Source organism: Dermacentor variabilis, unplaced genomic scaffold (genome assembly GCF_050947875.1).
Source record: "Dermacentor variabilis isolate Ectoservices unplaced genomic scaffold, ASM5094787v1 scaffold_14, whole genome shotgun sequence".
Classification (NCBI taxonomy): domain Eukaryota; kingdom Metazoa; phylum Arthropoda; class Arachnida; order Ixodida; family Ixodidae; genus Dermacentor; species Dermacentor variabilis.
The window spans coordinates 6,954,600-6,969,941 of record NW_027460302.1 but is presented as its reverse complement, the minus strand read 5'-3'; the positions used below and the strand labels follow the sequence as shown (position 1 = coordinate 6,969,941).

The following is a 15,342-nucleotide window of genomic DNA, read 5'->3' as shown; positions in this document are numbered from 1 at the left end:
GAGTACAGCTGCTCCACAATAATGCAGCCCCTGGCTAACCCTCGTAGCGCAGCAACGAACCGCCCAAGGGTTCCCAATTCCCAGTGGCTCCTGTTGTTAAAGCCAAACCGCTCCATTAGTGTAGATGGTAACAGGCTGAAATGCGAGCGCAGTGTGGTGAGCAGCTCACTCGGCATCTTAACATGCGGTGTGGCCGGCTTGAGGAGGTTGAGCAGGAGACTGAATATGCGGGCCCCACAGCTGGCCAGGAAAATGTCCCGTTGTTTCACCTCAGGTATGTTGTTTGCTTGGAAGAACATGTGAACTTGCTCCTCGTAGACTGGCAGCCAGACCCAGCTCGCTGAAACGGCTCAAGCGTCTTGTATAGCGGCATGGCGGCAGGAACAGGGGTGGTGTTTCACCACTCACGGTGGTGTGGGTCAATCCGCGAGTTGTATTCATCACCAATGTCATGATCCAGCTGGGTTCGTGGACAAGTGAGGGGTCAAGGCACCTTCCGTCAGAGAGATGCTCTGGAGCGTGGTGGTGGTGAATGACGACTGACTCAGAGCAGCTGTGCTCGTCAGTGTTTATTTGGCATGGTGATCAATGTTGTCCAGAGCCTGGAAGGCCAGCAAAGATTATGCCGAGAGGGCGTCACACATACATCACAATGTGCACACTGTCACGTTCAACAACCACCATATGACTGTTAGAAGGACACCCGAAGCACTTGGTTTAGGAAAGTCATGCCTTCACAGTATGCTGGCAGAAGATTTGGAAGTGAAAAAGGTTTGCACTAAGATGGTACCATGACTGCCGGAGCAAAAACTGAACATTGGTTTCAGTAAAGAACTTGAGACGAAAGTGATGAATTCTTGCAAAGGGTCGGTACCGACATTGAAACTTTGTTTGACTAATACAGTAAGAACTCACAATAACGATGTTGAAGGTGGAGCCAAAATTACTTTGCATAGCTGTTGCTGGTGAGTTAATGCTGGGTGAGGCAAATGAGTTCTGCCCTCAAGATGGAGCAAGTTTTGGGAGAGGAACTACTGTCAACCACCGAACAGCAGCACAAAGCTACAAAAGAAACCCACAGGTTTATGAGAAAGCTTCGCAGAAGGTTGGCACAGAGAGAAGGACAATGTTGGCACAGGAACTGTCAGTCGTCTAAGATGTATCCTTCCAAAGCCTATACAACTACTGCTACATAATTCCCTCTTCTGCTCCCACTTAAATTATTGTTACTTAGTATGCAGCACAGCAACACTTGCCAGCACTTAGAAAAAAGAATTATTCGCTTATATGCTAATTAGTATGGCAGTCTTTCACCTCCAATAGTAGTGCCACTATTCCAAAAATATGCATATGCTATGCTTGGACAGGATATGCTATATAAGAATTTTTCTAGAAATAAAAAGAAAAGAACGCTGGCACACAAGGCAATGAACAACATAACCTCTCTAGATACTTCCTACGACACAGCACAGAACACACATCAAAAACAGAGACCAATTACGAGAAGCATACGTTTGTCTATCAGTCCACAAAAATAATGGGCAGATCCAGTGAGTCTGTGTCGTTAAATATTACTTTAAGGACTTTATAAAGAAGTAAGAGATTAGTTAGATGGAAACGATATACCCTTTAACATTGAATAAATGAGCTTATAAAAGGAAGAATGTTTCTGCCATGAATTACATATATTTTCTTTTCAGGATCTGCATGACATGATTTCATTTATTACAGTCGAGCCCACTTATAACGATACCGGTGTTAACAATATATCTGTTATAACAATAAGAAGCTGCTGCACTGTCAACATTTGTATGTTTTCCACGATGAAATAACCCGATTACTACATTGCCTCTATCTTGCATTATCGGTTATAATAATAAAGTCTGGTTGTTGGGTGTCCAAGCCGACAGGTAGTGAAATTCGATATGCTTGAAAAGGAAAACAAGAAAACCAGAAATTCGAGCTACTGCACGATGGTCCGCTACTCCAACAGCCTCCGCGCGCTAATTTTCCAGCCTTCTTTGTGCGTCTCTCTCCTGTTGCCCTTCCACCCCTCCGAACACGAATGGGCTGTGCCCATAGCTCTACGCCTTGACACCCTCCGAAACACGGATGAATTGCGTGACCTGCGCTGCTCCCAGATTGCTCGCATGTTGCTCGCTGGCTCCTCATTCAGCGCAGTTAGTTCTGCAAACAGCTTAATCGCTCGCAATCGTCTTTGTTGGTTGCGTCGAAATCGTTCCTTGCCACGTGGTTTTGCAGGCTCATTTGACTCGCTGCCGAAATGGAACATGGCTGATCCACCCTCTGATCGTCGGCAATCCATGAAGTTGCCACTGAAAGAAAGCGCATGGCTATAGTTTTGTAAACAAAGTGCTTCTAACCGATGATGCGATTGTTGCGAACATGCTTGCATTGGATAGGGACGGTGACAACGGAAGCGATGGCGCGGTAGGGCAGGCTGCCTCAACGTTGTCCTCACAAGAGGCCGGGCAGATGATTCAGTCCCTCCGGGGCTTCGTTTTTGCAAGGAACCTTCCACTGCACTACGTGGACTATCTGGATGCCTTGGAGGAGGATGTTGGCAAGCTTCACGTAAAGCACGCAAGGCTGACTGACGTAGGGTTTTTTTGTGCAAGCCAGTGAGAAGTATGTGGCGGGATGCGTTTGGCGATTTTGCCTCCACATTGCTTCTGGATTTCTCAAGCTGACAGGCTGCTGCGGCAACCTTCTCGCATATTTTAATAGGCCCTTTTGGGGCCACCTAAGCAATACTTCGGCGGTGGTCGCATATTGCTTGCCCCCGTGACCCCTCGTTGAAGTTGTCATAGCAGTGCCGTTCTTTCACACCGACAGCCGCGGCTTGTTACATGTGATCGGTGCAGCCAGGAAGTAGTTAAATGAGTGAACACAATCAGCAGCCGGATGGAGGAAGGTGGTGTGGAGGGGCACTGGGCCTCCCCGCCATTTTAGTTTTCTCACATCACCTCTGCCTTCCCTCTAGATGGTTTCATGCAACCCGGTTATAACAATTATTGGTTATAACAATAGAATTTTCGTGGCACTTGAATATCATTTTAAGTGGGCTAGACTGTATTTATGTTTTTGCATTTTTGTATTAACCCATTAGCACCCACTGTACTAGAACTAGTACACTCGGTTTTGCACCCTTACCTCTAGGAGAGCTCAATATTACTGTCTTTTGCGTTTCCTTGTACCCAGAGGGTGCGCACACACATACACACCCTAACACAGGGTAGAATCTACTGTTTATTCCATATCTAAATATTCTGCGTCAATTTCAGCAAAACTCCAGACTCGTGATGAACTGGGATGCATACTCACTTTTCATTTATTTCTGCTTGCCTGCTTCATATGTTTGCATTGTGCTTTTCAGTGTTAAACTGTCAAATCTGCGGCTTTATTTTGAAGAACAACATGTATTCAATCTTTGGTGTACTTGATACATATAGCACAGTGGGCATTAGCAGTTAAAAATCGGCACTTTTTTTAGTCGTGCTTCAGCATAGATATATAGTTTTTCTTCAAAAGGAAGCTATTTTGTTGTTTGCGCGATGCTTTGGGTGCAGTTGAAAGTGCAGAAAACATACAAGAGAGCATTGATGTTGTGATTGTGCCGCCAGAATCAGCTGAAGATAAGGATGAGAACGAAGGTGACGACGACAACACCGACACTTTCGCGGTGAATGGCGTCTGCAGTTAGTGTAGGTTAGCAAAGCCTGCAACACCAAAAATGGTTTAACTGAAATAGCACTACTGAGGACACCTTGGCCGCATTCGCGATGTCTGCGTTGCCGTTGCCATGCCTTCTGCACGTTACTATATGTGTATTTGGACGCTCATGATGGACGGTCACCGTCACTATCCCCCCCAAAAAAGAAGGAAAACAGCTGCAATGCCGCTTTTGTCAAGCCTGAGCATCATGGAGATGCGAGAAGTGCATGGCTACTTTGTGCCTCGAAAAAGAGTGCTTCGAAAATTTGACACAAGGACGTAGGAGTGCAATGACAAGCCCCTTGGCCATTGAAACCCCATGCACCCAGTGTACTCCATTGTAACTACAGAAGCAATAAATATTCCTCGGAAATATTTTGAACAAGTGATACTTGTGTTCTTTCATCATTTGCAAACTTTGAGAAAAATTGCACTGGCAATTTTATCATGTATCATAATGGATTAAGACAGATATATCTGCAGGAATTCATGTCCTGTTTCCAGTCTTTATTTCATTTTATTTTGGCAAACAATTAGGACTGTGAGATATTGTGTGTGTGTGCATGTGTGCGAGTGCTGTTGCTGTTAATGCTGTATAAATTTCACGATACTTCTTTTTAAAATTTTTCTTGTGTAATTTTAGTGGTCAGACCTGTAACGCAGCAGAGGGTGCTAAGAATCTCTGAGCCTGGACAGGTTGTCAACGGAAACTGACCCTGTCAACCTTTGATTGCCGAACTCTGTCAAGTGAGGCTAGCTAAGCAGGACTCATTGAGGAACTATCAGACATGGTTTGGGATATCATTGGCTTTAGTGAGGTTAGAACAGGTGAAGCTTATACATTGCTGAATAATGGCCATGTCCTCTGCTATAGAGGTCCCCCACATAAGAAACAATACAGGGTAGGATTTATAATCCATAAGGACATAGTGGGCAACATTGACGAATTCTACAGCATTAATGAGAGGGTAGCTGTAGTAGTAATGAAACTTAATAAGAGGTATAGATTAAAAGTAGCACAAGCCTAGGCTCCAACATCCAGTCACGATGATGAGGAAGTAGATCAGTTTTATGAAGATGTTGAATTAGCAATGAGAAAAGTGCAAACGCGGTATACTGTAGTAATGGGCGACTTCAATTCAAAATTAGGGAAAATTCAGGCTGGTAAACAAGCAATTGGCAACAACGGCATCGATTCTAGGAACGCTAGAGGATAGATGCTGGTAGAATTCGCAGAAAGGAATAAGCTTCAAATAACAAACACCTTTTTTAGGAAGCGCAGCAACAGAAAGTGGACCTGGAAAAGCCCTAATGGTGAGCCAAGAAATGAAATTGATTTCATACTTTCTGCCAATCCCAGCATAGTGCAGGATGTAGAAGTCATAGGTAGGGTAAAGTGCAGTGATCATAGGTTAGCGAGGGCTAGCATTCACCTCAATTTGAACAGAGAAAGGGTAACATTGGTCAAGAAAAAACAAGTCAACTTAGAGGCAGTAAGGGTAAAAGCAGACAAATTTAGGCTAGTACTTGCAAACAAATATGCAGCCTTAGAACAGAGAGATGATGATGATGACATAGATGTAGTGAACGAAACTGTAATGAGGCTGGCTTCAGAGGCAGCAATTGAAGTGGGAGGCAAGGCACCAAGGCAACCAGTAGGCAAGCTCTCCGAAGTAGCAAAGGACCTAATAAAGAAACGACAAAGAATGAAAGTGTCCAACTCAAGAGATAAGATAGAATTCGTGGAAATGTCGAAACTGGTCAACAAAGCGCAAATAAGTGATATTAGAAATTATAACGTGAGAAAGACTGAGGAAGCAGTAAAAAATGGACGAAGCCTGAGATCAATGAGAAAAACTTGGCATAAGACAAACCAAGATGTATGCACTGAAAGATAAGCAGGGTAATATCATCAGCAATTTCGAAGATAGAGTAAAAGCAGCGTAAGAATTCTATACTGAGCTGTACAGTACCCAGAGGACTCAGGAGTACTCTATTCGAAACAATAATGAACAGTGTACAGAAACTCCTCCTATAACTATAGATGAGGTCAGAAGGGCCTTGCAAGGCATGGAACGGAGAAAAGCGGCAGGAGAGGATGGAATAACAGTCGATTTAATCAAAGATGGAGGCGACATAATGCTAGGAATACTGGCGGCTCTCTATACGAAGTGTCTATCGACTGCAAGGGTTCCAGAAAACTGGACGAATGCAAACATTATACTAATCCACAAAAAGCAAGACATTCAAGAATTGAAAAATTATAGGCCCATTAGCTTACTCCCAGTATTATATAGATATTTACCAAAATAATCTCCAATAGAATAAGGGCTACACTGGACTCTAGTCAACCAAGGCAACAGGCTCGCTTCAGGAAGGGATACTGTAGAATGGATCACATCCGTGTCATTAATCAGGTAATCGAGAAATCTGCAGAGCACAATCAGCCTCTCTATATGGATTTCGTAGATTACGAAGAAGCGTCTGGTTTGGTACAGATACCAGCACTCATAGAGGCATTATGTAAGCAAGGAGTACAGAACACTTACGTAAATACTTTTTAAAACATCTACAGAGGTTCCACAGCTACCTTGATTCTACACAACAAAAGCAGGAAGATATCTATAAAGAAAGCGGTCAGACAGGGAGACAAAATCTCTCCAATGCTATTCACTGCATGCTTGGTAGAAGTAGTCAAGCTATTAAACTGGAAACAATTAGGAGTAAAAATCCATGGCGAATATCTCAGCAACCTTCGGTTTGCCGATGACATTGTTCTCAGCAACAATGCAGACGAGTTACAACAAATGACTGAGGACCTTAAAGTATAAACCCTATGCAAGCGATCTTGCACGCGACAGCGACAAGCGACGCGATGGAGATGGCTGTCGTGTTCGCTCGTCGCCTACAAGTCGTACCCCATGCGAGCGACAATTTCGAGCGACATCTCCCCAGTGTTGCCGGTATGAGGGCAGCAATATAGGCACCGAAACTAGCGTGCCGCGTGCTTTATTAACTTAAGTTGATGTGTTTTACTGTAAAAAGCAGCATAAAATATTGCTGAAGGTCTTCCAGTAGGTTCTTATCCTTGCACGTATGAAAATTCAATCGTTTCCTTGTTCCGTGTGACAATTGGAAGTACTTGGGTTATGTACATCCAGTTCCGGCTTTCGCGCTATTGGCTAGTCGCTCATAGCACTTCTGGGCGATGAGCGAAAGATTCTAGATTTGCAGAACCGAGCGATTGCACGACAAGACCGCGCGATCTGTTCAAGCGACATTCGATCCGTCGCTCGAAGCCGTCGCTCATCGCTGTCGCGCACAAAATCGTGCTCATGGGGTTTAGCCTTAACAGAGAGAGTGTAACTGTGGGGTTGAAGATGAATATGCAGAAGACAAAGATAATGATGAATAGCCGGGTGAATCCATCCAAAAATGATGAATCCCATCCTCGTCGCCAGTGTCACGATCCACCCCGGGTCGTGAACAAAGGAGGGCTTGTGGCACCCGCCGATAGACGGACGCTCCGCAGCGTGGTGGTGCTGAACGATGACTGACTGGCGAGCAGCCGTGCTCATCGGCATTTATTATGGTGCGGTGACCAATGTTGCCTGCCGAGCTTTAGCAGGCCACCAAGCTTGGCGGGCGAACCAAGATTATGCCCGAGGGGGCGTCACATGCTTGCTACAAGTTCAAGATCACCAGTTGGCCTCTAGAGTCTGTGAAGGAGTACATTTACCTAGGTCAGTTAATCACAGGGAACCCTGATCTTGAGAAGGAAATTCATAGAAGAATAAAAATGGGTTGGATCGCATGCGGCAGAGATTGTCAGCTCCTGACTGGAAGCTTACCATTATCAATGAAAAGAAAGATGTACAATCCGTGCATTTTACCAGCGCTGACATATGGGGCAGAGACTTGGAGACTGACAAAGAAGCTTGAGAACAAGTTAAGGACTGCACAAAGAGCGATGGAACGAAGAATGCTAGGCACAACATTAAGAGACAGAAAGAGAGCGGTTTGGATCATAGCGCAAACGGGTATAGACAACATTCTAATTGACATCAAGAGAAAAAAATGGAGCTGGGCAGGTCATGTAATGCGCCGGTTAGATAACTGTTGGATAATTAGGGTTACAGAATGGGTACCGAGAGAAGGGAAGTGCAGTCGAGGACGGCTGAACACTAGGTGGAGCGATGAAATTAGGAAATTCGTGGGTGCTAGTTTGAATCGGTTGGCGCAGGATCGGAGTAATTGGAGATTGCAGGGAGAGGCCTTCGTCCTGCAGTGGACATAAAACATGCTGCTGCTGATGATGATGAAATTCATGATGAATTTTAGCAAACCATTAGGATGTGAAATTTCTAGTTGTATGTATACTGTTTCTGTATACTGCTCTATAAATTATTTGCAAATACTTGAATATAATGATAGTAGAAATTGTTAGCATGACTTTTCTAATGATCAGTGCTGTTGTAACTTGCCAAATGGTGCATATGTATGTAATGTGCTGTCAGGCTGAGACCTTTGTCAAGCTTTATGCCTTTAGTGTCAACATACCCTCTTTTCGGGTTACTTATCTTACTTAATTTATCTTACTCTTACTTATCTTACTTTATTTATCTTACGTTTCGGGTTACTTAATCGGGTTACTTATCCAGGGTGTTGAACTGAAACTTTTTCGACTTTAGTTTGGGTTCATGCTTTTTGGTTCAGTTCAGGTTCAGCTCCGGAGTAAGAATCATAATGGTTTGAACCAGTTTGAAGCTTTTAGAACCGATTAATTCGGGTTCAAGTGTGGCAAAAAAAAGCATTGGCGTGCCTCCACTGTTTGGGAAAACACATAGTATATTTAAGGAGACAAGTTTGTTTAGGTATTGCATAGAACCACTGCAAACTGTTTTATTTAGCACGGGCAATAATTTGAAGAACAATATAAGTGAAAAACTTATTGAATTTTGCGCAGCGACTCCAGCATTGGCACATCAGTATGACGTCCCTAATTTCAATATCTTTTTTGAGCATTTGGGCTAATGTACCTCAGTAGAAGTTATTTAAACCTGCCATGTTCAGTCTTTGGTTCTTTTAGAATGCATTGTCGTCCACCTTGACCGATACAAAATTAAGTAGACTCAAATAGACTGTCAAAATCAATGACGTCGCAGCAAGCTGGCACAGGATTTCAAGGTGGCGTCACCAACCACTGCGTTTACGTAGATTTCTTCTTCCACTGCCGGTTCCGTAATCATGGCACGAGGCCTCAATTCCTCGGACGTTCAACCAATGATGGCAATTCAAAATGCGCGCCGAATGGAGTGCAGCTTCTTGGCCTGCAGTTTTGCTTGTAAAGGTTCGTCTAAGACCTCTTGAAAACAGGGGTGAGGTGGTATCACTGATGTACGAGTCGGTGTGGTGGAAGCCACATTAAAAGCTTTAGATGAGAGCATGTGCCCTGGGAAGGAAGGCGAGACTTCAGAAGACCAAGCTTATTATCCAATAAAAGCACAGAGTGAAATAAGGAAGGAGTGGCCTGTGCAACGTACATCCACCTTTTAGCGATGTGTTCATTATGTGGCCTCCACACCAGGAAGACTGATGCATGCTTCAGTGGTTTCCAATACCACATGACCACTACCTGCAGTTATTGTGATGCGCAGAGAAGCCCTTGCAAACAATCTTTACGCCAAGAAGCCATGCTCCATTTATTGCAAGTTTTGAACAGATCACACTAAAAGAGGAGTTTAGTGATTTCTTGTCCATTCAAGGAATTCTGGCACCATACTGTAGTTGCGGGATCAATAGATATCTAATCCAGCAAAATAAGCAATGCTAAAAAAATTTGCATCAGTTCTCGACTACATTTGCTCGCACTCGTCCGCAATGACCTGCAGAAAATATAACTAAGATACCTCACCTAATGCTTACCTTCCCATGAATTTAGCATTCGTTTTTGTAAAAATTAAGGAAGGTGCCTAGTTCTAAGAGAACACGTAATATCATTTGGCAAAAGTGAGAACTCGTAACTAACACAATTTTATAAATACTTCCAGCATCATCAAATAGTATTTAAGGGGGGATGAGAGTCATTAACTCTTTATTATTTTTCAGCATATGTTGCTTAAATTTTGTATGCAGATATATTGTAGAATGCCGATTTCAAATATGTATTTAGATTTCGAATATCTCACTTATAAGGAAAGATATGACAGAATACAATAGCCTTAATGAGGTCATTTCTTACGGGCTTTTGTAGTTATTTTTCATTAAAATAATGTGTTTTTAACAATATGCAGACATTTCCAAAGGCCCACTGCACATCCTAAAGCTAAGCAAATACAGTGAACTCTCACTTGAGTGAACTTCAAGGGACCGAAGGAAATGGCTCACTCAACTGAAACTTCACCAAACCGAACATTCACTAGACCAACATGGCATACAGAGTCTGAAGTGCAATTCATGGAGCAAAGACATGGCATCCATAGTGTTAGAAATGTGTTAAATGGAATTTGTACATATCAACAAGTACAAGGCTCATAACAGTTATAATGCTTCCTTTCTCACTTAGAAAAGAAATCTGTAATCTTCTACTGCACTTGTACTTTTAAAGCACAGAAAGTAACAAAACTGTCCAAAGAGTCAATGTTTTTGTACACTTCTTCTGGCACAGCTTGCTGTTGAGACACAAAGTCGCTCAACTTTCCAATGTACCCTACAACCTCAGCTAGAGTTATAGGGCTTGAAACTGGCTTGGCGATGTTACTTTGTTCATGGCCTCCGAGATTACATGCTTGCTTGTTTTGTGCAGACGATCTCAGAGGCCATGCCTCGTTGCCGTTCGTTCTCAGCGCCGCCGCTTTGCCACAGGGGCACTGTAGCGCCAGCGACGTTACATTGCTGATCGTAGCCTTGGTCCTCTGAGTGAGTTCGTTAAACTGAAATATTGACTGTTCCGAAACTCGTTTAAGGGGGGAGGCTACCCTGGAGACCGAACTTTCTTATTTTTAAGATATCCAGATGAAACTTTCAGGCTACGTTCACACCACCGAACTATGAGGAACTGCGAAGTTTCATGAAGATATGTTTATTAGTTCCAGAGTTATTGAGGTCTAACTAGGTGATTCATGTATATGCCTGAGGAAGAGCCTGGAGAAATTCCAGGACATCGTAGGAAGCTGAAATTCACTGTGATGATCCCTTGATAGATATCCCAGAGGGCTAAAGAGCCCTTTTCTTTAATTTCCCCTCCAAAAAATTTTAAGACAACTTTGAATTTGATGTAGCCAGTAATGACCAACATTCATCAAAAATTAATTGCTTAATATAAATTAACTGCACCAGCTTTCAAAAAAAGAAGCCTGTTACCCCCTGGCAAAGTCATTCAGGAACAGAATAAAAAAAAACGGCATGCAAATCTGAAAGCGGTTCTTGAGATATCGCCTTCCCCAGCACCACTACTAGCGAAAAAATCCATTCCGAGAAAACAGGCCTTAAAGTTGAACCCATGTGTTTTTTTATTAGAAAGCTCCTGCGGAGCTTCTAATTAGCTCATGCGGCTCCAGGCACACTCAGTGTGTTGGATTTTCGACTGGCGACAGCCGAAAGCACAGTTCCGCCGCTGAAAAGCGTCTACGCAGTCGGCACTCGCTGCGGGAGGTCGGAAGTTCGATGCTCGTACAAGACGCATATCGCGCTCCTGTGCACCGAACATCTGCACTGTCTTGGGCTTTGCCGACATCGCGTACAGCGAAGAACTAGCAAAAAAAAAAAAAAGAAGCTGAGCAAATAATCTAAAAGATAGCGCAAGGCGATGAGCAGCGCGCAAGCCCACGTTGAGGCGGTCGGAGCAAGGGGCAACAGCGACACGAGCGCGGCATCAAAGGGAGCAGCCGCCGCCGCCCGCGCAGCAGCCAATGGCAGGCACGCTTTAGCCCGCGGGATTTGAACGCGCTGCTCCGGCCAATCAGCGCTCCGCATCACATCGCGGGAAAACGCCAATAGCGCCTCAACCGCGCCGACGGTGCCATTTTGCAAGGCGGCAAAATAGAGACAAAGAATCCACGGTCAAAACGACACCAAGATGGCGCGGGCAGGCCGCATGGGCCGGGAATGGCGCGCCCGCGAAGTTTGACTTCATTTCGGCATTTGCGCGTGTTTTTTGGGCCGCGGTGGCCTCAAAGGTAGCGTTATTGTTGGTACTTTACGGTTGAATTAGGTGCTGATAATTACGGAACAGGTAGTTTATGAGACATACAACCCAAAAATATGGTTTTTCAAAAATCGACTTTTTCGCAATTTTTCGGTTTTCAAGGGCCGCGTCCCCCCTTAAGTGAAACATTTTTGCATAGAATCTATAAGAAAACTGCCGGGTATTTTTAAAAAGTTCGTTATTTTGAAATATTCGATAAACCGACGTTCGTACAACTGAGAGTTTACTGTACCAATAAAGTATAATTGTAATTATCACAAATAAATATCAAAGTTGGAAAGAAAAAATGTGGCAGTAATTAGCCTGCATTTGATTAATTAATAACCTGTCACATTTAAGAAAAAATAGGAAGCTTTAGGATGTAGCTGTGATATTACTAAAAAAATGATACCTAGTTCACTGAAATGAGTGGATGCAAACATTATTAAAACTTCCGCGAGGCAAGAGCACTTGACGAAAAAAAGAAAGTTAAGAAAATTGCATTCAAAGTTTTACTGCCACTACCTTTTTTGTCTATTGGACATATGGAAAACCTTTAGTCTCTAGCATGTTGCCCAGGTTTTCCTGGGCACAAGAACACCAAATTTACTGAAATCGATTCATGAACTTTATGAAACCTTTCATAAGGCAAGGGCATTTGAAGAAAAAACACATCCAGAAAGTCCCTTCCAAGTTTTCACTTTCAAGCGTCGCTCCAACTGCTGCTTAAATGAAACACCAGCCTCATGATTGGTTGGTTTTGTATTCATGCAATGTTCTTGAAACATGAAACTTTCAGGACTAATCTTGTGAGCTCCTTACAAATATGGAATTAAGATTTTTTTTAAAAGTCAGTAAAAAAAAAGTAGTTACAATTTTTCTTGTGTTAAAAATTTGGCATGCGACTTGAAAAAAATATACTGCAACAGGATAGCTAAAACTAAGCAGGTCTGTTCCTGGATGTTCAAATACTGCAAGTTAGCACTTGCATGTTTGTACCTGTACTTTAGCCAAAGTTATGAAATTCTAAAGTTGCATGCAGCTTTATAAATGTGAATTCTTGTTGGTGATTTCTACAAGATTTCAATATATTTCAGTGTCCTAAGACACTATATCACAGTTCTTGTGCGCTCTTTGACTCGCCTGCATTCAGCGAAAAAAAGAATGATAATTGAATGAGTAGAAGGAACACAGTACTAGTCCCAAAATGTGACACATTAAAAAAGCAATACTTAAAAAAAAATTTAGAAAAAAAACTAGGAAAATATAAATTTCAAGCTTCAAAATCGGGAAATAATAATTACAATATACTTAACGCAAAATTATTTCGCTGATGTAGACATTAGGTGCACGTATAAGGCTCCTAACGGAATCTGGAATGCACCAGCATGAACCCGCGTACGTGCGAGAGGTACGTGAGAAGGCATTGGCATATCATCTGCGGTCTCCAAAGCAAAGCTACACGCAGGGATAGAGGGCAATGGTTAGCTTCGCGGCTGCGTTATTGCCGATGCGGTACGAGATTGCACGATGCAGTGACTTATCTCCGGCGCGATCGTGTCGGCTCATCTGAACCTTGGGATCACCACCTCCTCTTTCTTGCCGTAGGAAGCAGAGACGGCTTTGCACTTTGCTTTTCGCTGCTGTGTGTTCTATTCTGAACTTATTTTTTAGTGTGGGTCGATTTGCCGCTTACGTTCGTAATACCATGAACAAAGAAACGGTGTATCAGCAGTTTTCGAAGCGACCCACTGCCAGGCCTAGCAGACAAGCTCGTCTGCTAGGCCTAATTGCCATAACGGCCAATCAGAAGACGCCTCAGCGCGTTGGCAAACTGAGCCAATAGGAGGGCTGCGTGTATCATGAGCTTCATCAGACCAGCCCCCGATTGTTTTACGTTTGCACTTTTTCTCTGCAGCCATCATCTGCGAGGGTGTGGGGAACTGAAAGGCAGAGCTTTGAGCTTTTGAATGATACCAAGATGGCGGCGCTCAGTGGCGGCGAAGACAAGAAATAGTTCCGTGAACTCCGGTGTTTCGGCACGATTTTAGGGTCGTTTCTCGCCGTCCGCACTGACAAAATAATATTTTTCTGGCACTTAGGGTGTGTTTCGGGGCTGATCATTTTGTTACGTGTAGATTAGGCATTACAGATGCCAAAACAAGTAGTTCCGGAAAATCGATTTTTATTTCCTGCGATTTTCGGTTTATAAGACCTGCGTCCTCCCTTAACTTAGATGCAAAGTCATTACAGAAATAGAAAGAAAAAACTATAATTCATGAAAAATTCACTTAAATTAGTAGTGTAGACAAAAAACCATTACATAGCACAGACACTGAGCAGTGCGACATCTGTTTTAGCCTGGATAAGTGGAGATCTCGGACTAATACAACTCTTTTTGGGCATTCCATAATGATACATGTTCTAACCTGGCTTCCTCCAGAATACTCGCGCAAACTGCCTCACAAACAAACAAGAACACCAACAAAAACCTATACAAAGAGCCAACAAGTACATAATTTCACCATATAGCCTATTAATAGCTGAGCAGAGCAAAACAAAGTCTGCACTCCCTCTTACTTTACTGGTTTATCGCTGTCTGCACTATGCCCGGAAAACTTCTCCGAGGCCTTATCGAGCTGCAGGAGCGAGAAGCCACTGAAAGTGCAATTAACCACCTGCAACAACATGCTTACAGGGCAGCACAACCAATATGCTGCTGTGCCTGCACACAACAAGTGCCACGAGCACAAGCAGTGCTCTCCGCGGTGACGGTGCGTTGGCGATGCTCTGTGTAGACAGTGTGCACGGACTCTGTGCACAATGTACAGTTCATCCGATCGTGCGTGCAGTTGGGCGAGCCAATGCGATTGCTGAGAAAAGCCACACGAGCGTTTCCGATCAGCACTGGACTGTAATGGGGGAGCGGGTAATAGCAGTACACTGCGTGCCGTGCCGCACGGACACAAGTATTGTCCACTCTCGTCAATTTGGAACAAACACTACCTTGGGCTGAACCTGTGGTAGAACCGGTCAGAACGGTTCCACCAAAAATTCCATTTCGGGTTCGGTTCCAAAATGCCGGAAAAAATATTGGCTCGGTTCGGTTCCAGTTCAGCTGAAAATAGCAATTCAGATCTGGTTTTCAGTTCAGTTCCTGCTTGATTCGACACTCTTTAACTGTCACAAGTAGAACTATTTTATCCCCCCGCCATCTATTCATTACACAATTTTGTGGAGACATTATATAATGTAGTCCCTATTCCTGATGCAGTCATCCCGTCCTTTTGGTGCTCGTTCTAATGCAATTGGCATTCCTCTGGGAAGCTCTCCCAGTGTGTCTGTGATGCGTCTCTTGCGCCACTGGGTGTGTGCCACTCGTGCAATATAAATCCTCTGAAATTTATCAGGTGCTACAGGCA

General features: G+C 43.6%; 1 protein-coding gene across 5 annotated transcripts in view; it reads right to left on the bottom strand.

Annotated features, from left to right (window-relative positions):
- The window catches only part of LOC142567838 (nischarin-like), a 191,586-nt gene that overhangs the window by 46,126 nt on the left and 130,118 nt on the right, over positions 1–15,342 (bottom strand). The window lies entirely within an intron of this gene.